Source organism: Lactuca saligna, chromosome 3 (genome assembly GCF_052625555.1).
Source record: "Lactuca saligna cultivar CGN05327 chromosome 3, ASM5262555v1, whole genome shotgun sequence".
NCBI classification, from domain to species: Eukaryota; Viridiplantae; Streptophyta; class Magnoliopsida; order Asterales; family Asteraceae; genus Lactuca; species Lactuca saligna.
Window position 1 is genome coordinate 34,908,765 of NC_136419.1, and position 22,769 is coordinate 34,931,533.

Here is a 22,769-nt window from a genome sequence, read left to right on the forward strand (position 1 = left end):
ATACCCCTTAATATAAATATAAATATATTCAAATGTAAATACTTGACCCATTATTATGAATATTAAAAATATACTAATGATTTTTTATTCTATATAATCATCATCCATGCAAATATAAATAGAAATAATTAATAATATACGAACAACTTGATCATGTAATATTAGATTAGTCATTAGTGAGAAGTTGGTGTCCACTATTATTGGGTACTTTGTTCTTGTAGTGGTAGACTTGCTAGTGCATGCATATGCATGACATTTGTAATTGTAATCACACTTGGTCATGGGCGCCACCTCATGCTTTTCTAATCATTTCTCTCCCATATCAACACCTTGCATTCAGGTCTTTCTCATCAAGTCAATAGTCGTCTTAAACTAAATTTGTTAACTTCGATCGCCGCCATATGACTCGCACGCAGCGCCCTCCGCCGTCTAACCGTTCACGGAATCCCGACCCAAGATCCGATGAAAGAATCTATAACATAATCCCATTAAACAACTTACACCCTGATCATCCATCCCACCGTTTCCCAGAAGTACATGCTGCCATTGCTGCTCTGAAGGCTGGTGTTGACCTCCGCAGATCACCCTCTATCCAACTGCAACCCAACGACGACCTCCTCGACTGGCTTGGCATCTTGTTCGGTTTCCAAGGTCACAACGTGTTAAACCAACGGGAGCACCTCGTTCTCCACCTCGCTAACGCCCAGATGCGGTTGCAGCCACCACCCGACAATATTAACACCCTCGACCCCGCCATGCTACGCCGTTTTCGCGTTAAGTTGCTCAAGAACTACACGCACTGGTGCTCTTTTCTTGGCCGTAAATCTAGCGTCTGGGTCACCACATCCTCCGGCGCCGACAGAGACCTACTGTATGCTGCACTCTATCTACTCATTTGGGGCGAGTCCGCGAATCTACGCTTCATGCCTGAGTGTATTTGTTATATATTTCATCATATGGCTGAGGAACTAAATAAAATTCTAGATGAATACATCGATGAGAACACCGCCGGTAGGCCTGTTTTGCCATCAATTAATTTATGGGGAAAACTCATTTTTGAATCACGTTGTTAAACCAATTTACAATATTATCAAGGCCGAGGTAAGCAACAGTAAAAACGGCACAACACCTCATTCTAATTGGAGGAATTACGATGACATCAACGAGTACTTTTGGAGTAGAAGTTGTTTCGAGAAATTGAAATGGCCTATGGAAATCGGGAGTAATTTCTTTGAGACAAAAAGCAAAGAAAAGTGGGAAGGGAAGACGGGTTTCGTTGAGCAGAGATCTTTTCTGAACCTATTTAGAAGCTTCGATAAGTTGTGGACTATGTTGTTCCTCTATCTACAAGCTGCCATCATTGTTGCGTGGAAAGATTCCAACGATCCTCAGTTGCACGCTTTAAACGACAAAGATGTTCAAGCAGAGCTTTTGAGTGTGTTCATAACTTGGAGTTCCCTAAGGTTCCTGAAAGCTCTTCTCGATGTTGTGATGCAGTATAAACTGGTTTCCAGAGAGACTTCTTTCTGGCTTGGTGTAAGAATGGCGTTGAAGATCACTGTTTCGATTGTTTGGATTACTGTTTTTGCGACGTTGTATGCTAGAATCTGGAGTCAGAAAAAGAAGGATATGGGTTGGTCAGATAACACTACTAAAGAAGTGATAAGTTTCCTCAAGACAGCATTCGTCTTCATCATCCCTCAAGTCTTAGCACCAGTCCTCTTCATTTTTCCAATTCCTACTGACTTGATCGAGACTACTAACTGGAGCGTCTTCTACACGATAACATGGTGGTTTCAGACTAGAGCTTTTGTGGGCCGAGGACTTAAGGAAGGATGGGTTGATAGGATGAAGTATTCTATGTTCTGGATCATGGTTCTCGCCACAAAGTTTTGTTTTAGTTACTTCTTTCAGATCAAACCAATGATTCATCCCACTAAAGACCTCTTACACCACTCCAACATCACATACGAATGGCATCAGTTCTTTAGTAAAAGCAACAGGTTTGCAGTTGGCCTTATCTGGCTACCAGTTGTATTGATCTATTTGATGGACTTACAAATCTGGTACTCCATTTATTCTTCATTTGTGGGTGCGGGTGTTGGGTTGTTTAGCCATTTGGGTGAGATCCGCAACATGCAACAACTGAAATTGAGGTTTCAGTTTTTTGCTGGTGCAATACGATATAATCTCATGCCAGTTGAGTTGTCGCTAGTTCCTATTAACTTGATTAAAACTCAATGGGGCATGGCTAGAGATCGCCTTCATCGATTGCGATTAAGGTATGGTCTTGGCCTGCCTTTCAAGAAAATTGAATCAAACGAAGTTGAGGCCTTTAAATTTGCGGCGACATGGAATGAAATAATTTTGAATTTTAGAAAAGAAGACATTGTTAGTGATGAGGAAGTTGAGCTTCTTGAGATGCCTCGAGATACATGGAATGGTAGAGTCCTAGGATGGCCGTGTTTTCTACTTTGTAAAGAGTTATATCTTGCTATCAACCAGGCAAAAGAGTTGACTGATACAGGAGACGAGTGGTTATGGCATAAGATCCAAAAGAATGAGTACAGACGTTGTTCGGTTATAGAAACTTACGACAGTGTCAAGAAGTTGCTGCTCTCGATCGTAGAGGACGAAACGCAAGAAATCGCAATTCTCAGAAAACTGTTTGAAGAAATCGAAAACTCAATTGATATCGGCATGTTTACTAATACGTTTAACATGTCCGCCCTTCCCATGATTCATGATAAATTGGTCACTCTTGTCGATTTGATCATAAAGTCGAAAAAAGATTATGAGAAAGTGGATAACACGCTACAGGAACTTTACGAGCTTTTCATAAGGGATTTCTTCACAAAGAAAAGGACCATAAAGAAGCTTATAGACGACGGCTTGGTTCCTGACAGCTGGCCGCTTTCAGGCGCAGGTTCATTGCGGCTGTTTTTAGAAAATGTTGTCAAGTTGCCTGATCCAAGCGATGAGGTTTTCTATCGACAGACTCGAAGACTCCACATGATTCTCACATCACCTGACTTGTTGAACAATATTCCTGTGAATATTGAGGCCAGGCGACGACTTGCATTCTTCAGTAACTCCTTGTTTATGAACATACCTCATGCTCCTGTAGTTGAGAAGATGATGGCTTTCAGTGTCTTGACACCCTACTACAATGAAGATGTAGTGTACCAAAAAGAACAACTTGTTACAGAAAACGAGGATGGGGTTTCCATTCTTTATTATCTAAAGACCGTTTATGCTGATGAATGGGCCAACTTTTTGCAACGAATGCGTCGCAAAGGGCTTGTCTCAGAGGATGAGTTGTGGACAACTAAGCTCAGAGAACTTCAGCTTTGGGCATCATACAGAGGCCAGACCCTTGCTCGCACAGTTAGGGGAATGATGTACAATTCTCGAGCACTTCAGAAGCTAAACTTGTTTGATGCGGCATCTAAGGAAAACATTGATACTGATGGGGTTAATGCTTTGGAAACATGTTATAAGCGCGGAATGGAGTCGATAAAATATACGTACATAGTTGCCTGTCAGATATATGGGACTCAAAAGGCGAAAAAGGATCCTAATGCTAATGAGATTTTGTGTTTAATGATAGCAAACCGAGATCTTCGTGTGGCCTATGTTGATGAGGTGTCCACAAGAGATGGAACAGATTATTATTCTGTTCTCGTCAAGTATGATTGGACTTTGGAAAGAGAAGTTGAAATTTATCGGATACAGTTGCCGGGTCCTTTGAAGCTTGGCGAGGGAAAGCCCGAGAATCAGAACCATGCACTCATTTTTACTCGGGGGGAAGCCGTTCAAACCATTGATATGAATCAAGACAACTATTTTGAGGAGGCTCTTAAGATGAGGAATTTACTTGAGGAGTTCAAAGTTTCATATGGTATTCATAGGCCACAAATTTTGGGAGTTAGGGAACATATCTTTACGGGTTCTGTCTCTTCCCTTGCTTGGTTCATGTCGGCTCAAGAAACAAGCTTTGTGACATTGGGCCAACGCGTTTTGGCAAACCCTTTGAAAATCCGGTTTCATTATGGGCATCCAGATGTGTTTGATAGATTTTGGTTCTTAACTCGTGGTGGAATCAGTAAAGCATCGAAACCAATCAACTTAAGTGAAGACATTTTTGCTGGTTTTAACTGCACCTTAAGAGGGGGAAACGTGACTCACCATGAGTACATACAAGTCGGAAAAGGAAGGGATGTCGGGTTAAACCAAGTATCCATGTTCGAAGCAAAAGTTGCAAGCGGAAACGGCGAACAAGTTCTTAGTAGAGACGTTTACAGATTGGGCCATAGACTCGATTTCTTCAGAATGCTTTCGTTTTTCTACACAACAGTTGGATTCTTTTTCAACACCATGATGATTTCGTTAGCTGTATATGCCTTTTTGTGGAGTCGGTTATATCTCGCATTGAGTGGGGTCGAGAATGTTGTAGCGGACAATGCTAACACAACCAATGCTTTGGCTACGATTTTAAACCAGCAGTTTCTTGTCCAGCTTGGACTTCTCACTGTCTTGCCCATGATTTTCGAAAACACTCTTGAATTCGGATTTTTCTCAGCAATTTGGGATTTCATAGTAATGCAGCTACAACTTTCCTCTGTATTCTACACATTTTCTGTGGGAACCCGTTCTCATTACTTTGGTCGAACCATCCTTCACGGAGGAGCAAAATACAGGGCAACAGGGCGTGGTTTTGTGGTGCATCACACGAGTTTTGCTGAGAATTACAGACTCTATGCTCGTAGCCATTTTATAAAAGCGATTGAACTTGGTTTGATCCTAATCATTTATGTTGTATATAGCCCTGTTGCTAAAGGAACATTCGCCTACATTGCATTGACCATTTCAAGTTGGTTCCTTGTGGTTTCATGGATCATGGCACCATTTGTGTTCAATCCTTCTGGGTTCGATTGGTTAAAAACAGTCGGAGATTTTTACGATTTCATCAACTGGATACACTTTCGAGGTAGCGTGCTTGCAACACCTGAAGAGAGCTGGGAAAAATGGTGGTATGATGAACAGGATCATCTGAGAACAACTGGTGTATATGGAAAGTGTTCGGAAATTATTTTGGATTTACGGTTTTTCTTTTTCCAGTATGGAATGGTTTATAAATTGGGTATTGCTGCCGATAGTAAAAGCATTGCTGTTTACTTCCTTTCTTGGATCTTCATGGCTGTGGTTCTTGTAGCTTATATGACTATTGTATACGCACGTAAAAAGTATTCTGCGAGAAAACATATCTACTATCGGTTGATTCAGCTCCTTGTTACTGTTCTTGGAATACTTATGATAATTGTTCTTATGGTGTTCACACAGTTCAAGCTTCTTGATCTGTTAACGAGTTTGTTGGTCTTCCTTCCCACTGGGTGGGGTGTTCTTTTGATTGCCCAATTGTTCCGAACCATTTTGGAGAAAGCTAAGTTGTGGGAGACTGTTGTCTCGATTGCTCGCATGTACGATATGATGTTTGGGATGATTGTTTTGGCACCGGTGGCTGCTTTATCATGGTTTCCGGGGTCACAGTCGATGCAAACCAGAATCCTTTTCAATGAAGCATTTAGTAGGGGTTTGGGATATGCGAAATGGTTGTTGAAAGGGAAACCAAAACTTAAACAACGATTCCAGGTAATAAATCTGGAATTCTTCAAGTCTTTATAATTCTATAATATTTACTTCTTTATATATCTTGCTACAACATAATGTTGGTTAATGACCTGTGATATTTTATTTCTGTTGCAGGATTGATGCATCTTTTATATTGTGTGACGACTTTTGTGTTTGTCTTGTCGGGCAATATGGCATTCCTTCTATGTTTTGCATTATTATATGTCAAAGTGTGCTTGTGTTTGTAAAATAATTAACATCTGATTTCATGAAAATGTTAGTACTTTAGAAGATCAAAACTAAAGTTATCTGTTAATTATTATTCTGATTGTTTTATGTAATTTGAGGTTTTCTTTCATCTCCCTCCTACTAAAATTAATGGGTGGTGACTGGTGAGCATAGCATGGTTCCTGCCATACTACCTTTACTTGCTGGTAGCCACCTCCAAATGCTGAGCAAAGGCCATCCATAGCTGAAGCTTTCAAAACATATGCAGTAGCATGACTCCATTATTTCCAAGCCACATGCAAGTCTTGCTCCTTATTTTAATGATACTTATAATAATATATCACACATTTTAAGTTTATTATTACATTTTTATCTATCATATTATATTATATATGTATATAAATAATTAAATATGTATTAATAAAGACACTAAAGAATCTCTTAAATTATACTTTATTATTACCAAGGTGCGCATGTAAAACATAAACGATTAATATATAATATTTTTTTTTTTATAAATGAAATAACAAACAATGTTTAAATTTTAAGATATTTCTTATTTTTAAATAATAAAAAATATATTTGTATTGATGTAGAAGTTTATTGCAGAATTAACATCACATATTTAATTAAAAGATGAGTTTGGCCTAATTAAATACCATTTAGCTACAAGTCGTTAAAACTCCCTACCAAATGATTGAGTTATATGGAATGGTGATAATGTTTTCTCTAGCGTTTGTCGCAACTTTCTAACAAAAGTGCAAGGACTATAGGGCATGGGAGCATCTCACTTTTCCTCACTTCCATTTATTTAAGACATCTTAACGCCAAATCACTTCCCGTTGTCCTCTTACTATTTTCTTTTTCACCTAGGAAAATGATTGTCATGTTCCCACGAAATGACATAATAATGTCTTCTTTATTTGTATCGTATAGAATATGTATTCATAAAACTGAATTGTAACACATATTTTATTCAAAAACACTCACATTAAATAAATATTTGTTACAGAGGTAGGGGTCGTGTGAGATGGGCATCATTGGAGTAATGCAGCATTGGAAGAGAAAGGTGTTGCAGCTGGAGGACAAAAATGTTGGGTGAGGATGTCATTCCACGTTTGACGAGTGTATGCAAAGGGCAAGCCTGTCAAATATCACTACTAGAAACCGAGGTCTCGACGAACAATACTATTGCTAAAGGCTATCAACGACGGATGAGTGATGAAATTGTCAGTTGAGAAAACCCTTGCCACTAATTGTCAGCGACGGAATAACGATGACACAAATTACTCAAGGAGCCTCTAGATTTTTTCTTTATTTGTCACTGATGTACGTTGCTAATCAATTGGTATTATTAGTAAATAGAAAATTTTTCTTGTTTAACGATAATGTACTAGGCATCGAATATGTCGATATTCAAGAACAAGACTTCACAAATGTAATTCAAAATAAAAACATCAACATTTAGTTACAAAAAAAAATATTAAAATTTGGTCAGCAAAATAAAAATTCATGTTCGATTTCAATGTATCGAAACCAAGTTTACACCTAATTAAACACCAATTCATATTATTTTGTTAATAGCAGCATACTTTCTATTTAACAAAAAAGAAATATAAACGATTAACCATAGACCTCAAGAAATCAATCATGCTCAACCCAAGAAGATTCGAAGTTTTTGTAACATTGTTGTAAAGTCCCATTTTACAACCAAAAAATTTCACTTTTATTAAGGTAAAACTCCACAATATAAAATCCATATTAAGAAAACCATTTGTTCCGAATTACATTTGTTGAAAATCAGAGTAATATAATAACGCGAAATCTTCATTGCTGCTGATGAATGTGTACAGTCTCGCCTTCATCTTCCCATGACGACCGGTGATAGCGGAAAACAATAACAATTTGGTAAGCACGAAGCTTAGTGAGTTCCCCGAAATACCTCACACAACAAACATACAAGCATGCATATCGGGTCCTTAGTAAACGAACTGGAATACACCCGACCTATAATCTCCCGATTGGATTACCCCGAGTTTGTTGTCTTGCCACCTCAACCCAATCGCTCCTCTTAAGTCTCCATACCTACGACTTACAGTTAGCATGTACCTGGTATCTTGGCCTACAACAGATAGCAGGACTGCCTCAATCTCATCCACCACCATATGTCAACATATAAACAACCAAAGATCAAGTATGCACATAATACAAGCAATCATCAATCAAACAGCTCAGTACCATTTACTAGACCCCTCACCGCACACTACTCCGCTACCAACTAATCTTCATGGAATGCATAGCCATATGTAAACAGACGTGAGATAGTCACCCGAGCAAATGATCATTTTCTAGAGCCACAGCAAAACAAGAAACATTCTAGAAATCCTAGATCAAGAGTTCTCAAGCTATCCTACATGACTACATATATCCCCTAGAGCACTGCACTAGATAATAACCAATCTATGTGTACTCTAACAAGCGTACAACTACTACTACATCTTATCACACAAGGATATATATATATATATATATATATATATATATATATATATATATAAATCTAGCAGATCACTACAACACAACAACATCCTATACATAAGGATACATAACCAACTCTCCAAGGAATGCATAACTATATACACCCAGGGGTGAGATAAAGACCCGAACAGGTGATACTACACTAGAGCCCCAACCTGTAACATCCTGATTTTCAGGTATTATTATATTTCTTGTATCTTTATTATAAATGGCACTTTTGGTCCCTTGTAAGAAAAGCCTTATGACTCTAGTCGTATGTTGGGCATACGTAAGGGTAAGCGCAGTGTACCCATGCAGAGTATGGATAGCGAGTAGCTAGCTAGTACGTTTGGTGTACATATGGTACACTTGGCGTACTAGCCCATACTCGAAAACCCTAATTTCTTGGTTGTTCACTATATGAAGAACATTAAGTCCCCTTTTTGGTCACCCTTATTAGCCTCCAAACCTTCCTAAATCCTAATCCCGAGTTTGAGTGTTGTATGAGACTTGCAAGCTCATTTGGGTGTTTTTGGTGCATTTAGTTGAAGAGGGAAGCTAGTGAAGAAGAAGAAGGTGTTAGCAAGCTTGTAGATCTAGAAAACTTCCCTCCTTGTTTATCATTTTCATGCGGAGTCTAGATCCAATAGTTCGGGTGCTAGGTTTTTCGTGTCATCAATATCAGGTGAATCTCCTCACTTACTCTTACATGTATTGTAGGATAGTTGTATTATGATTACCAGCTGGGTCTAGCTTTTGTGATAATTATGTGTTCTATACATACATACATACATACATACATACATACATACATACATATATATATATATATACATATATATATAAACACCCACACAAATGCTTACATATAATACTACTTTATTATGTTTTTATAGGTGGTAATGATCCTGATTGGGTACGTACTTTCCTGTTTGAAAGGTTATGTGGTCTAAGTATTGTTTTTTCAATTAAGATTGACCATTACAATTTGGGGCCACAATATGTGCATCGTTTCACGGTTACTAAATACCATGGTGCAATTTGTAAAATTCCAAACCAAGAAAAGACGTCGCCTACAAATCAGGTCATTTTTGTTGCAAACAATTGTTGTCGAATCATTGCTGTCTATATTATTTGCATCAACGATAAATTTTATTCACTACAAGAAAAAAGGGTATTACCGGCGACAAAAATCGCTGCTATTGCTCACAAAAGTCGCCGCTAATACCTTTGCTGGCGACACGTCGCCGCTACTGCTTTATCGCTATTGCTCAAAAAGTCGCCGCTAATGCTTACCGTCGCCGCTAATTATATGGTATACGTAAGGGTAAGCGCAGTGTATCCATGCAGAGTATGGATCGCGAGTAGCCAGCTAGTACGTTTGGTGTACATATGGTACATTGGGCGTACTAGCCCATACTCGAAAACCCTAATTTCTTGGTTGTTCACTATATGAAGAACATTAAGTCCCCTTTTTGGTCACCCTTATTAGCCTCCAAACCTTCCTAAATCCTAATCCCGAGTTTGAGTGTTGTATGAGACTTGCAAGCTCATTTGGGTGTTTTTGGTGCATTTAGTTGAAGAGGGAAGCTAGTGAAGAAGAAGAAGGTGTTAGCAAGCTTGTAGATCAAGAAAACTTCCCTCCTTGTTTATCGTTTTCATGCAGAGTCTAGATCCAATAGTTCGAGTGCTAGGTTTTTCGTGTCATCAATATCAGGTGAATATCCTCACTTACTCTTACATGTATTGTAGGATAGTTGTATTATGATTACCAGCTGGGTCTAGCTTTTGTGATAATTATGTGTTCTATACATACATACATACATACATACATACATGCATACATACATACATACATACATATATATATATATATATATATATATATATCTATAGAAACACCCACACAAATGCTTACATATAATACTACTTTATTATGTTTTTATAGGTGGTAATGATCCTGATTGGGTACGTACTTTCCTGTTTGAAAGGTTATGTGGTCTAAGTATTGCTTTTTCAATTAAGATTGACCATTACAATTTGGGGCCACAATATGTGCATCGTTTCACGGTTACTAAATACCATGGTGCAATTTGTAAAATTCCAAACCAAGAAAAGACGTCGCCTACAAATCAGGTCATTTCTGTTGCAAACAATTGTTGTCGAATCATTGCTGTCTATATTATTTGCATCAACGATAAATTTTATTCACTACAAGAAAAAAGGGTATTACCGGCGACAAAAATCGCCGCTATTGCTCACAAAAGTCACCGCTAATACCTTTGCCGGCGACACGTCGCCGCTATTGAGTCGCCGCTACTGCTTTATCGCTATTGCTCAAAAAGTCGCCGCTAATGCTTACCGTCGCCGCTAATATGTATCGCCGCTAATGATATGGTATACGTAAGGGTAAGCGCAGTGTACCCATGCAGAGTATGGATCGCGAGTAGCCAGCTAGTACGTTTGGTGTACATATGGTACACTGGGCGTACTAGCCCATACTCGAAAACCCTAATTTCTTGGTTGTTCACTATATGAAGAACATTAAGTCCCCTTTTTGGTCACCCTTATTAGCCTCCAAACCTTCCTAAATCCTAATCCCGAGTTTGAGTGTTGTATGAGACTTGCAAGCTCATTTGGGTGTTTTTGGTGCATTTAGTTGAAGAGGGAAGCTAGTGAAGAAGAAGAAGGTGTTAGCAAGCTTGTAGATCAAGAAAACTTCCCTCCTTGTTTATCATTTTCATGTAGAGTCTAGATCCAATAGTTCGAGTGCTAGGTTTTTCGTGTCATCAATATCAGGTGAATATCCTCACTTACTCTTACATGTATTGTAGGATAGTTGTATTATGATTACCAGCTGGGTCTAGCTTTTGTGATAATTATGTGTTCTATACATACATACATACATACATACATATATATATATATATATATATATATATATATAGAAACACCCACACAAATGCTTACATATAATACTACTTTATTATGTTTTTATAGGTGGTAATGATCCTGATTAGGTACGTACTTTCCTGTTTGAAAGGTTATGTGGTCTAAGTGTTGTTTTTTCAATTAAGATTGACCATTACAATTTGGGGCCACAATATGTGCATCGTTTCACGGTTACTAAATACCATGGTGCAATTTGTAAAATTCCAAACCAAGAAAAGACGTCGCCTACAAATCAGGTCATTTCTGTTGCAAACAATTGTGTTCGAATCATTGCTGTCTATATTATTTGCATCAACCATAAATTTTATTATTGGATCTTACATTATACATTTTTTATTGTATTGTTTATATCTTATTTCACATTATGTATTTTTTTTTTTTTTTTTTTTTGTATTTGTTTTTTTGTTTGCTTATCAAGGAGTTTGTGTTTTTGATAAGTGCAATTCTCAGGTAAATAATATTAAATTTAGAAATTATGCTACGGATCATGTTTCGTTTCATTAAATGATTTTTACTACATATTTTCTTTATTTATCTTTATTTAATATGTTCATTATTCATATTCTTTTTCGTACTAGGATGACTTACGTAATGTCAAAGATGAGGGTTTTAGTGCTTCTATGTCGGAAGTAAATCATATGGAATATAAAGATGTAAGTTATAATATTTTGTTTTGCAATTTTAATTCTGTTACATAGTGAAAATCTTCAATTGTTACTTTGTTATTGTTTTCTTTGTGTGCATACTTAGGACGAGGTGGTTTTTTCCCATTCAAACAAATGTTGTTGAATCAATATCACCTAAATCAGCAACATCAACATTAACGGTACTTTTTTTTTTTTTGTATTTTTTACTATAAATTATAAATATCAGTTATATTCCTTATATCTTATGTTTCTTTATTTATTTCACTTGCACAATTATTAGGTCATTTGTGATAATCATCATGTTGATGTTTCTGACAAGCTTATTTATAAGGTAAGTATAAGGTAAGTAATATTGATGTTTCTGACAAGCTTATTTATAAGGTAAGTAATATTGATGTTTCTGAGAAGCTTATTTATAAGATAACTAATATTGAGTTCAATAATTAATTCATACCATGTTTTCTTTCCATTGAGTTTAAATTGGTGTATATTTAGTTCAATTAAATTATTTGTTATGCTTAGAGTAAATTACACGAATGGTCCCTATGGTTTAGGGTAATTTGCACGTTTGGTCCCTAACTTAATTTTTTAACTCGGAAGGTTCATACTGTTTGTTTTTGTTATGCGTTTGGTCCATTTCTTACCTAAAAAGACTATTTTGCCCTTGATTTTTTAATTTCTTTAAATAAATACATCCCCGATCTCACCCCTTCACCTTACCTTACCTTACCTACCTCACAATTTTCCCTATTTAAATAATAATCTTTTTAGATAAGATAGGGACCAAACGTGTAACAAAAATAAACTGTAGGGACCAAGCGTGTAACAAAAACAAACAGTAGGGACCTTCCGAGTTAAAAAAATAAGTTATGAACCAAACGTGCAAATTACCCAAAACCATAAGGACCATTCATGTACTTTACTCTTATGCTTATTATTCGTCTTTTCTTTTCTCTTACTAGGATGGTTATGGTAATATGAAAGATGATGCTATTGTGGCACCCTATGTATGATGTTAGACATAGGAAATATATTTTATAATGTAAGTTATAACATTTGTTTTGTCATATGGTTTTACTTATGTTATTTTCTTATAATAAGGTTGCTTCTAATAGTAATGAAAATGATGGTGCTACAAAATATGTATCATAGGAAAAGGATGTTGAAGATAGTGACAGATGTGACAATGTATTACTAATTTTTTTTTTACTATTATTGTATATTTTTTTTAGGTTTGAAGTTTTCTTATTGTTCTTATTGATCTATTCAATTTGGTTGGTGATGATACTATTGAAGATGATATTTCTAAGACACCTATCTCCAAATGTGGTTTACAAGATGGTGGAGAAAGTAAAGTAAGTTACAACATATTGTGTACAATTTCTATTTTCCTTACGATATGGAACAAAATGTCAACCATTATTGTCACCTCATTTGATATATTTGAAGTTTTCTTATTGTTCTCATTGATCTATTCAATTAGGTTGGTGATGATACTATTGAAGATGATATGTCTAAGACACCTATCTCCATATGTGGTTTACAAGATGGTGTAGAAAGTGAAGTAAGTTTACAATGTATTGTGTACAAAATTTCAACGATTATTGACACCTCATTTGATACATTACTTTGTTAGTTATGATTCTTATTTTCCTTTTTTTTTTTACAATTAGGATGCTTGTGTTGTTATTGAAGTTGATTCTTCTGAAAAGTCATTTATCGAATCCTCAATAACACCAATGAAGTGTGGACTTCCATGATTGTGTGAGGAATCTTCATAAGATGATATTGTTAGTTGAATTCAATTCACTTTTGAAGTTTTTTGACATTGTTTTCTAGATTGTATTTCTCTTCTAATTTTGAAATTTCAGTTTCATATCATCGTAGTCCTCAGTTTTTTTATAGGTTAATTGAAATTATTAGGTAGATTAAGCTTTTTATAATAGGTTTTAGACATATTTATTATTCAATTATTTTAAATGTATGGAATGACATGGTACATTCATGTTTTTTTGTCCTTATGACGAAACACATTATTGTTGGGGTACCATATGCCAAATGATCTTACTAGGTTTTTCCAAAACATTTTACTTGGTTTGTCGTTCTGGGTGATTCTATCTAAACTAATATATAAATGAATGAAAGTAATATACAATCAGATTAAGATAAATTAATATAGTATTTATACATTTGTCAACCTTTCCACCGTATGGGTATGACACTAGTTTAAGGTGTGGTGTGCTGTTATGTTAAAGGTGTCTGCTTTAGAACACAAGAACCAAGTAAAGGGAGAGAGTCTTTGTGACATCCCCAAAATCTCGGCAAGAAAAGACCGATTTTCATTTATGCTTTTAAAATAATTTCAGAGTAAATCCTTTTGATTTGAAAGAGTTGCGGAATTTGTTCCCAAAAACAAAGTATGATAAAATAATATTTACCAAAGCATTTCATCAAGAAATGTATTTTCATTATATAATCAAAACTCGGGATATCATATTCCGATACAGACCATAAAGCATAAACGATAACATTACAAGTTGTTCAACAAATATATACATATACAGATTTGTAAACAAAACAACTTGATGATTTATCCATCTTATGCCTTTACGCTACTTCCTGTAATACAAATAAACTGAGTGGGTCAGGGTTGGGAGTCTGGTAAGCATATAGGGGTTTCAACCCACAATAAATAATTATATTTAATTCCACCAACCAACAATAACCCAATTACTCATTCCCGTTATTCTCACTTTACGTTTCTAAAACAACTAACACAAGAGACCTAGTCTTAGAATATTTCATCGGGGTGACAACACATGTATTCGGGGGTTTCCCGACAATATATGTCAAATAAGGCAACCATGAGGGGGATGGAGTACAGCGAATGAACACCCAAGTTCATTAACACCTACAGGTAGCGAACCTGCTAGCGTTCTACAGGACTGTCTAGAAAAGTATGTGGTCGTCATCTAAACTTCGCTAGATGACTGAATCAAAACAACATCGAGGCCTCTCATCTGTTTATCACACAACTATCTACCCATGTTCTACCCGACATATTAGTAGATATTAATATATATTTTTATGCATAGTTTAAAACCTGTATAACATTCTCATTCAATACATATTCCAAACAACAGATGAGACACATATACATAACACGTATTTCATAGAGAATAAATCATATCTATGAGATAGAAGAAAGTGAATATACATTCACACATATAACAACAAAATATACACATAACACGTATTTCGTATAAAATACTTCATAATTATGCGTTAGAAGAAAGTAACTACACACTCACTTGATCAGAAGATGATCGAACAACACTACGGCTTACAGAAGTAATATTCTTCGGCAGATCTGGAAGATCTTCACAAAAACCAGACTCCTCGCGGACAGAGCTTCGGCTCGGGAATGGCACTTCTCGGGATCTTCGGGGCTTCGAGACTTGCTTCGGGGCTCGGGAATGATACCGGGGCTTCGGGATAATTCTTGCACGAAAAACGATGCAAAAACGCGAGAGAAAGGGAAGAAATGAGGAAAGAACTCGGCTGCCCTCGACATCCTTTTATAGGGGGCTGGAATTTCGATTTATGTTGGGCGTAATCTGAAATTACGATGGGCGTAATGAGGATCAGCTCGCTGACTCCCCCCCTTGGATAGTATCGGATAATTTATATTTAAATTAAATATCGAAAATATTTAATAAACTTCAAAAATAATATATTCCTCATACGAACTTCGTTTTCGACGTTCTTTATATCCACGCGTAGGTGAGACTACGCTCTACAAATTTCGTTTAGACTCCGTCTGCTAATTTTGATTTATTTTTATTATTTATTTTTAGTAGGCCGGGACAGGAAAACTCCGTTATAAAATCATAACTTCTTCATCCGACGTCCGTTTTCGCCTATCTTTTCATCGTTTCACTACAATTAACGAGATATTCAATTCTCGTTTATATTGTTTCGGCTAAAAACCGCTCGATCTCAAATCGAGTATTCGGGCTACATACTGCTAAGTCGAAACTTCGAAAAATCATAACTTCCTCATACGAAGTCAGATTTGGGCGTTCTTTTTATGCACGCTATTGGTTTAACGAACTCTACGACTTTTGTTTAGATCACTAAGGCTAAATATTGCTCTAACGTAAATTTCACTTTTTACGTCATTCAGCGTTGTCGGTTCTGTCGTGAAATTTCGACAGGTCATAACTTCTTCATTATAACTCGGATTTTTGCATTCTTTATATCTTCGTAATCCTTGTTTCGACCACTAAATCTTTATGCAAAGATATCGGGCTTATCTCACACTTTAATTTTGACACTTATTTTATTCTTAATTCATTAAATTATAATAATTAAGAAAATAAACACATAATTCACATAATACTCAAATATTTCATCATTAATACTTCAAAAAGAGTTACAAGGGTTAACCTAGAATATTACATCAACAATAATGCGTAGCCTGAAAACGCGGGCGTTACAGTCTTGATCTCATCAGATATATCAACACCAATTTCGAAGGACCCTCACTCTATCCTGATGTAAGATTTCATACATAATTGAAATCAATTTCCCTAATCTTTAAAAGAATAAGTTGATTCAGTCGATTATAATTACAAAACTATAATATAGGATCATCTTAAAAAAAGAATTTGGAGAAGAGTTGCTATCGTACATCGGTACATTCAATAAATCTATGACCACCTCATTCAAGGGAGATGGGATTGATGAAGCTAGTATATTTCCTTTTGAAATTAAAGGCCAATTATGAAATTTTAAAACTAAATATAATATGTAATTTGATAAATATATATAATAGCAACAACTGCTAGTTTTAATTATATTGAGAATGCTCTTTCCAAGTTTGATGATGGACCATTCTTTCTAGGTTAGTTGAGCCTAGTAAGTAGTAACATTTTTTATTCTCAATATCAAGTTCTACATGCTCAATTTCAAGGACCTTTTTATTCTCAAGGTTTACATAGTGGAGGTCAAACAACAAAATCCCAAAAAGTCAATAACCAAGATAGATATAAAGAATTTGGTGGAATTCAAGAAATGGAATGGAATATGTGAGTGGGAATCAGGATTTGGCTACTTTGGCTCCATTAGAACAAAAGATTTTGTTAGGAGATAACATGTTTGAGAAGACAAAAAATGGGCATAAAGTACTACAGTATTATTATATTTACTTTGTCTCTTCTATTATGTGTCAAGTATATCAGTGGTATTTCAATTGCAAAATTTATTGATAGAATTTGTTACCTTTAGCTATTATGCATCAAGTATATAAATGGTATTTCAATTTCAAAATGCTCATCAATCATTAACACAGGTAGATGATGACACTTTACTCTTTCTCATCAAGTTATCAAACTAGTCAACAGGAATCTATAATATACAACTATTAGATTCTTCATCAAAAAGGAAATCATAAATTTATAGGAACTTCAATTTTCAGTTGATACTTTCTCTTGCTTATACTTACTAATAGCTAGGGTAAGAATATTAGAAATGCGGCAACTAAACAACGTTGCTGGAGGTGAATCTAGCTTTGTGAATATATTTTTATATAACAAAATACATGTAAACTTTTATGTGTAATAAATACATGGAATTTCAAAGGCAACTAAATTTCATCAGCCTACCAATTAAGGTGTTAGTGATCAGATTTTGTGTTGGTCGACATAAAATAAAGTTTTTCTTTTTCATATATGCTTAAAGAATCCATAATTATCGGAGCTCTAACAATTTGTCCTCTTAATGAATCCTCATACACAAAAATACAATTGACTCAGATGAGTTATACCAAAGACATTCTCATCTAACCCTGAATAATCTGATCACCTAGCTAATGTGCAACTTATGAGTATATACAAATGATATGCTTCCACTTTAACAATGCATTATGCTATGTAATCAGTCGCAATGAAAAATAGAAAGAGAAGCATGGAACATGAGACACTAAGATAATATTGTGCCCAACTGTTCTGCTGAAAAATTATGTGAACACGAGAGGTTATGGATGTTTTGTTGGCCTGAAAGACAAAGACTCATGTTGCTCGGTTTAACTGGCAGTTAGACAAATTCTGAATCAATATCCATATCAATTGAAACGTCCCGTTCTTCAAACTCCAGTAAAATACAAAAAGGGTTCTATCAGACATTAAACACTAACGATTCAAGGTGATTCGTGTATGTAATGCTAAGAGATAAGAGGGATGATGATTGAAAAAGAAAAAATGGGGAAATTGAACCCTAACGAAGTATATTATGCAATTGAACTAGAACTAACCTAATATATGACTATAGCAAATAAAATCAAGAGATTTACTTGAATCGGAAGTTAAGAATACTTTCAGATTAAAAAATGTGGGGGTTGCCGGAATCGGAAGCTGCAATGGTGAGTAGTATCGTTATCTGTTCGAACAGAGATGGTGAGATAAAGCAGAACCAAAATTGGGTTAACAGATTGAAAGGAACTTACTGTGCTAAAGCTGGAGGAAGGAAACTTACATTACCTCCGTGAAAATGGAATTGGGTTGCACCAATTTCCGTGAGAGATTGGCGATAGAAAAAAAAAAAGCGGATACCCCAAATATTGTTTATGTCGTCGTTCTCTCGCTAAATGCGTACCGGATGACACAATTTTTTTATCCCTTGTTGAACGCTAACTAAGTGCCTTCATTTTCGACTGATTAGCGAGGAATAGTAGTGCATCGATATATACTTGCGAGATCCGTAGTTGAGCCCTCGGTAAATCCTCATTAATATTTCATATGTTAAATAAATAAAATAATTATAAAAAACATAGTAGATCTATGGTAATTCCCTAGCTATAACTCTAAATGTTGCTAGAGAATAAATCCATAGCAAAATCCTTAACTTAAAGTCAAGTTTCTACTAGTTATATACACATTCAAATTCAAATAATTTATAATCTAGGACCACTGCAACTTGATAATATAATATAGTTTAGTTCAAATTAAATTGGAATCCAGTGTTGGGTACTTTGTATTTTAATGGTAGACTTGGTAGTGCATGCACATGGATATCATTTGTTTGTAATTCTAATATACAATTGGTGTGATGGCCCCACCTCATGCTTTGCAAATCATTTCTGTGGAATGTAAAAACCTTGCATTCACATGTCTCGTCTCAAACTAAAAAATTGAACTTCGATCGCACGATATGACTCGCACGCAGCGCCGTCCGCCGTCTAACCGCTCACCGGATACACACCCAATATCTGAAATTACGATGGGCGTAATGAGGATCAGCTCGCTGACTCCCCCCCTTGGATAGTATCGGATAATTTATATTTAAATTAAATATCGAAAATATTTAATAAACTTCAAAAATCATATATTCCTCATACGAACTTCGTTTTCGACGTTCTTTATATCCACGCGTAGGTGAGACTACGCTCTACAACTTTCGTTTAGACTCCGTCTGCTAATTTTGATTTATTTTTATTATTTATTTTTAGTAGGCCGGGACAGGAAAACTCCGTTATAAAATCATAACTTCTTCATCCGACGTCCGTTTTCGCCTATCTTTTCATCGTTTCACTACAATTAATGAGATATTCAATTCTCGTTTAGATTGTTTCGGCTAAAAACCGCTCGATCTCAAATCGAGTATTCGGGCTACATACTGCTAAGTCGAAACTTCGAAAAATCATAACTTCCTCATACGAAGTCAGATTTGGGCGTTCTTTTTATGCACGCTATTGGTTTAACGAACTCTACGACTTTTGTTTAGATCACTAAGGCTAAATATTGCTCTAACGTAAATTTCACTTTTTACGTCATTCAGCGTTGTCGGTTCTGTCGTGAAATTTCGACAGGTCATAACTTCTTCATTATAACTCGGATTTTTGCATTCTTTATATCTTCGTAATCCTTGTTTCGACCACTAAATCTTTATGCAAAGATATCGGGCTTATCTCACACTTTAATTTTGACACTTATTTTATTCTTAATTCATTAAATTATAATAATTAAGAAAATAAACACATAATTCACATAATACTCAAATATTTCATCATTAATACTTCAAAAAGAGTTACAAGGGTTAACCTAGAATATTACATCAACAATAATGCGTAGCCTGAAAACGCGGGCGTTACAGTCTTGATCTCATCAGATATATCAACACCAATTTCGAAGGACCCTCACTCTATCCTGATGTAAGATTTCATACATAATTGAAATCAATTTCCCTAATCTTTAAAAGAATAAGTTGATTCAGTCGATTATAATTACAAAACTATAATATAGGATCATCTTAAAAAAAGAATTTGGAGAAGAGTTGCTATCGTACATCGGTACATTCAATAAATCTATGACCACCTCATTCAAGGGAGATGGGATTGATGAAGCTAGTATATTTCCTTTTGAAATTAAAGGCCAATTATGAAATTTTAAAACTAAATATAATATGTAATTTGATAAATATATATAATAGCAACAACTGCTAGTTTTAATTATATTGAGAATGCTCTTTCCAAGTTTGATGATGGACCATTCTTTCTAGGTTAGTTGAGCCTAGTAAGTAGTAACATTTTTTATTCTCAATATCAAGTTCTACATGCTCAATTTCAAGGACCTTTTTATTCTCAAGGTTTACATAGTGGAGGTCAAACAACAAAAGCCCAAAAAGTCAATAACCAAGATAGATATAAAGAATTTGGTGGAATTCAAGAAATGGAATGGAATATGTGAGTGGGAATCAGGATTTGGCTACTTTGGCTCCATTAGAACAAAAGATTTTGTTAGGAGATAACATGTTTGAGAAGACAAAAAATGGGCATAAAGTACTACAGTATTATTATATTTACTTTGTCTCTTCTATTATGTGTCAAGTATATCAGTGGTATTTCAATTGCAAAATTTATTGATAGAATTTGTTACCTTTAGCTATTATGCATCAAGTATATAAATGGTATTTCAATTTCAAAATGCTCATCAATCATTAACACAGGTAGATGATGACACTTTACTCTTTCTCATCAAGTTATCAAACTAGTCAACAGGAATCTATAATATACAACTATTAGATTCTTCATCAAAAAGGAAATCATAAATTTATAGGAACTTCAATTTTCAGTTGATACTTTCTCTTGCTTATACTTACTAATAGCTAGGGTAAGAATATTAGAAATGCGGCAACTAAACAACGTTGCTGGAGGTGAATCTAGCTTTGTGAATATATTTTTATATAACAAAATACATGTAAACTTTTATGTGTAATAAATACATGGAATTTCAAAGGCAACTAAATTTCATCAGCCTACCAATTAAGGTGTTAGTGATCAGATTTTGTGTTGGTCGACATAAAATAAAGTTTTTCTTTTTCATATATGCTTAAAGAATCCATAATTATCGGAGCTCTAACAATTTGTCCTCTTAATGAATCCTCATACACAAAAATACAATTGACTCAGATGAGTTATACCAAAGACATTCTCATCTAACCCTGAATAATCTGATCACCTAGCTAATGTGCAACTTATGAGTATATACAAATGATATGCTTCCACTTTAACAATGCATTATGCTATGTAATCAGTCACAATGAAAAATAGAAAGAGAAGCATGGAACATGAGACACTAAGATAATATTGTGCCCAACTGTTCTGCTGAAAAATTATGTGAACACGAGAGGTTATGGATGTTTTGTTGGCCTGAAAGACAAAGACTCATGTTGCTCGGTTTAACTGGCAGTTAGACAAATTCTGAATCAATATCCATATCAATTGAAACGTCCCGTTCTTCAAACTCCAGTAAAATACAAAAAGGGTTCTATCAGACATTAAACACTAACGATTCAAGGTGATTCGTGTATGTAATGCTAAGAGATAAGAGGGATGATGATTGAAAAAGAAAAAATGGGGAAATTGAACCCTAACGAAGTATATTATGCAATTGAACTAGAACTAACCTAATATATGACTATAGCAAATAAAATCAAGAGATTTACTTGAATCGGAAGTTAAGAATACTTTCAGATTAAAAAGTGTGGTGGTTGCCGGAATCGGAAGCTGCAATGGTGAGTAGTATCGTCATCTGTTCGAACAGAGATGGTGAGATAAAGCAGAACCAAAATTGGGTTAACAGATTGAAAGGAACTTACTGTGCTAAAGCTGGAGGAAGGAAACTTACATTACCTCCGTGAAAATGGAATTGGGTTGCACCAATTTCCGCGAGAGATTGGCGATAGAAAAAAAAAAAAAAAGCGGATACCCCAAATATTGTTTATGTCGTCGTTCTCTCGCTAAATGCGTACCGGATGACACAATTTTTTTATCCCTTGTTGAACGCTAACTAAGTGCCTTCATTTTCGACTGATTAGCGAGGAATAGTAGTGCATCGATATATACTTGCGAGATCCGTAGTTGAGCCCTCGGTAAATCCTCATTAATATTTCATATGTTAAATAAATAAAATAATTATAAAAAACATAGTAGATCTATGGTAATTCCCTAGCTATAACTCTAAATGTTGCTAGAGAATAAATCCATAGCAAAATCCTTAACTTAAAGTCAAGTTTCTACTAGTTATATACACATTCAAATTCAAATAATTTATAATCTAGGACCACTGCAACTTGATAATATAATATAGTTTAGTTCAAATTAAATTGGAATCCAATGTTGGGTACTTTGTATTTTAATGGTAGACTTGGTAGTGCATGCGCATGGATATCATTTGTTTGTAATTCTAATATACAATTGGTGTGATGGCCCCACCTCATGCTTTGCAAATCATTTCT

At 35.3% G+C, this 22,769-nt stretch overlaps 1 non-coding gene and 1 pseudogene across 2 annotated transcripts; both read left to right on the forward strand.

The window, feature by feature from the left end:
* Positions 1–367: 367 nt before the first annotated feature.
* On the forward strand, positions 368–5,972 carry LOC145033536 (callose synthase 12-like; annotated as a pseudogene). The gene is made up of 2 exons (XR_013677602.1): positions 368–5,652; positions 5,767–5,972. The product of XR_013677602.1 is annotated as a callose synthase 12-like (transcript).
* On the forward strand, positions 3,386–3,466 carry LOC145038025 (small nucleolar RNA J33). The gene has a single exon (XR_013679128.1). It is a non-coding gene; the product is annotated as a small nucleolar RNA J33 (small nucleolar RNA).
* Positions 5,973–22,769: the final 16,797 nt, after the last annotated feature.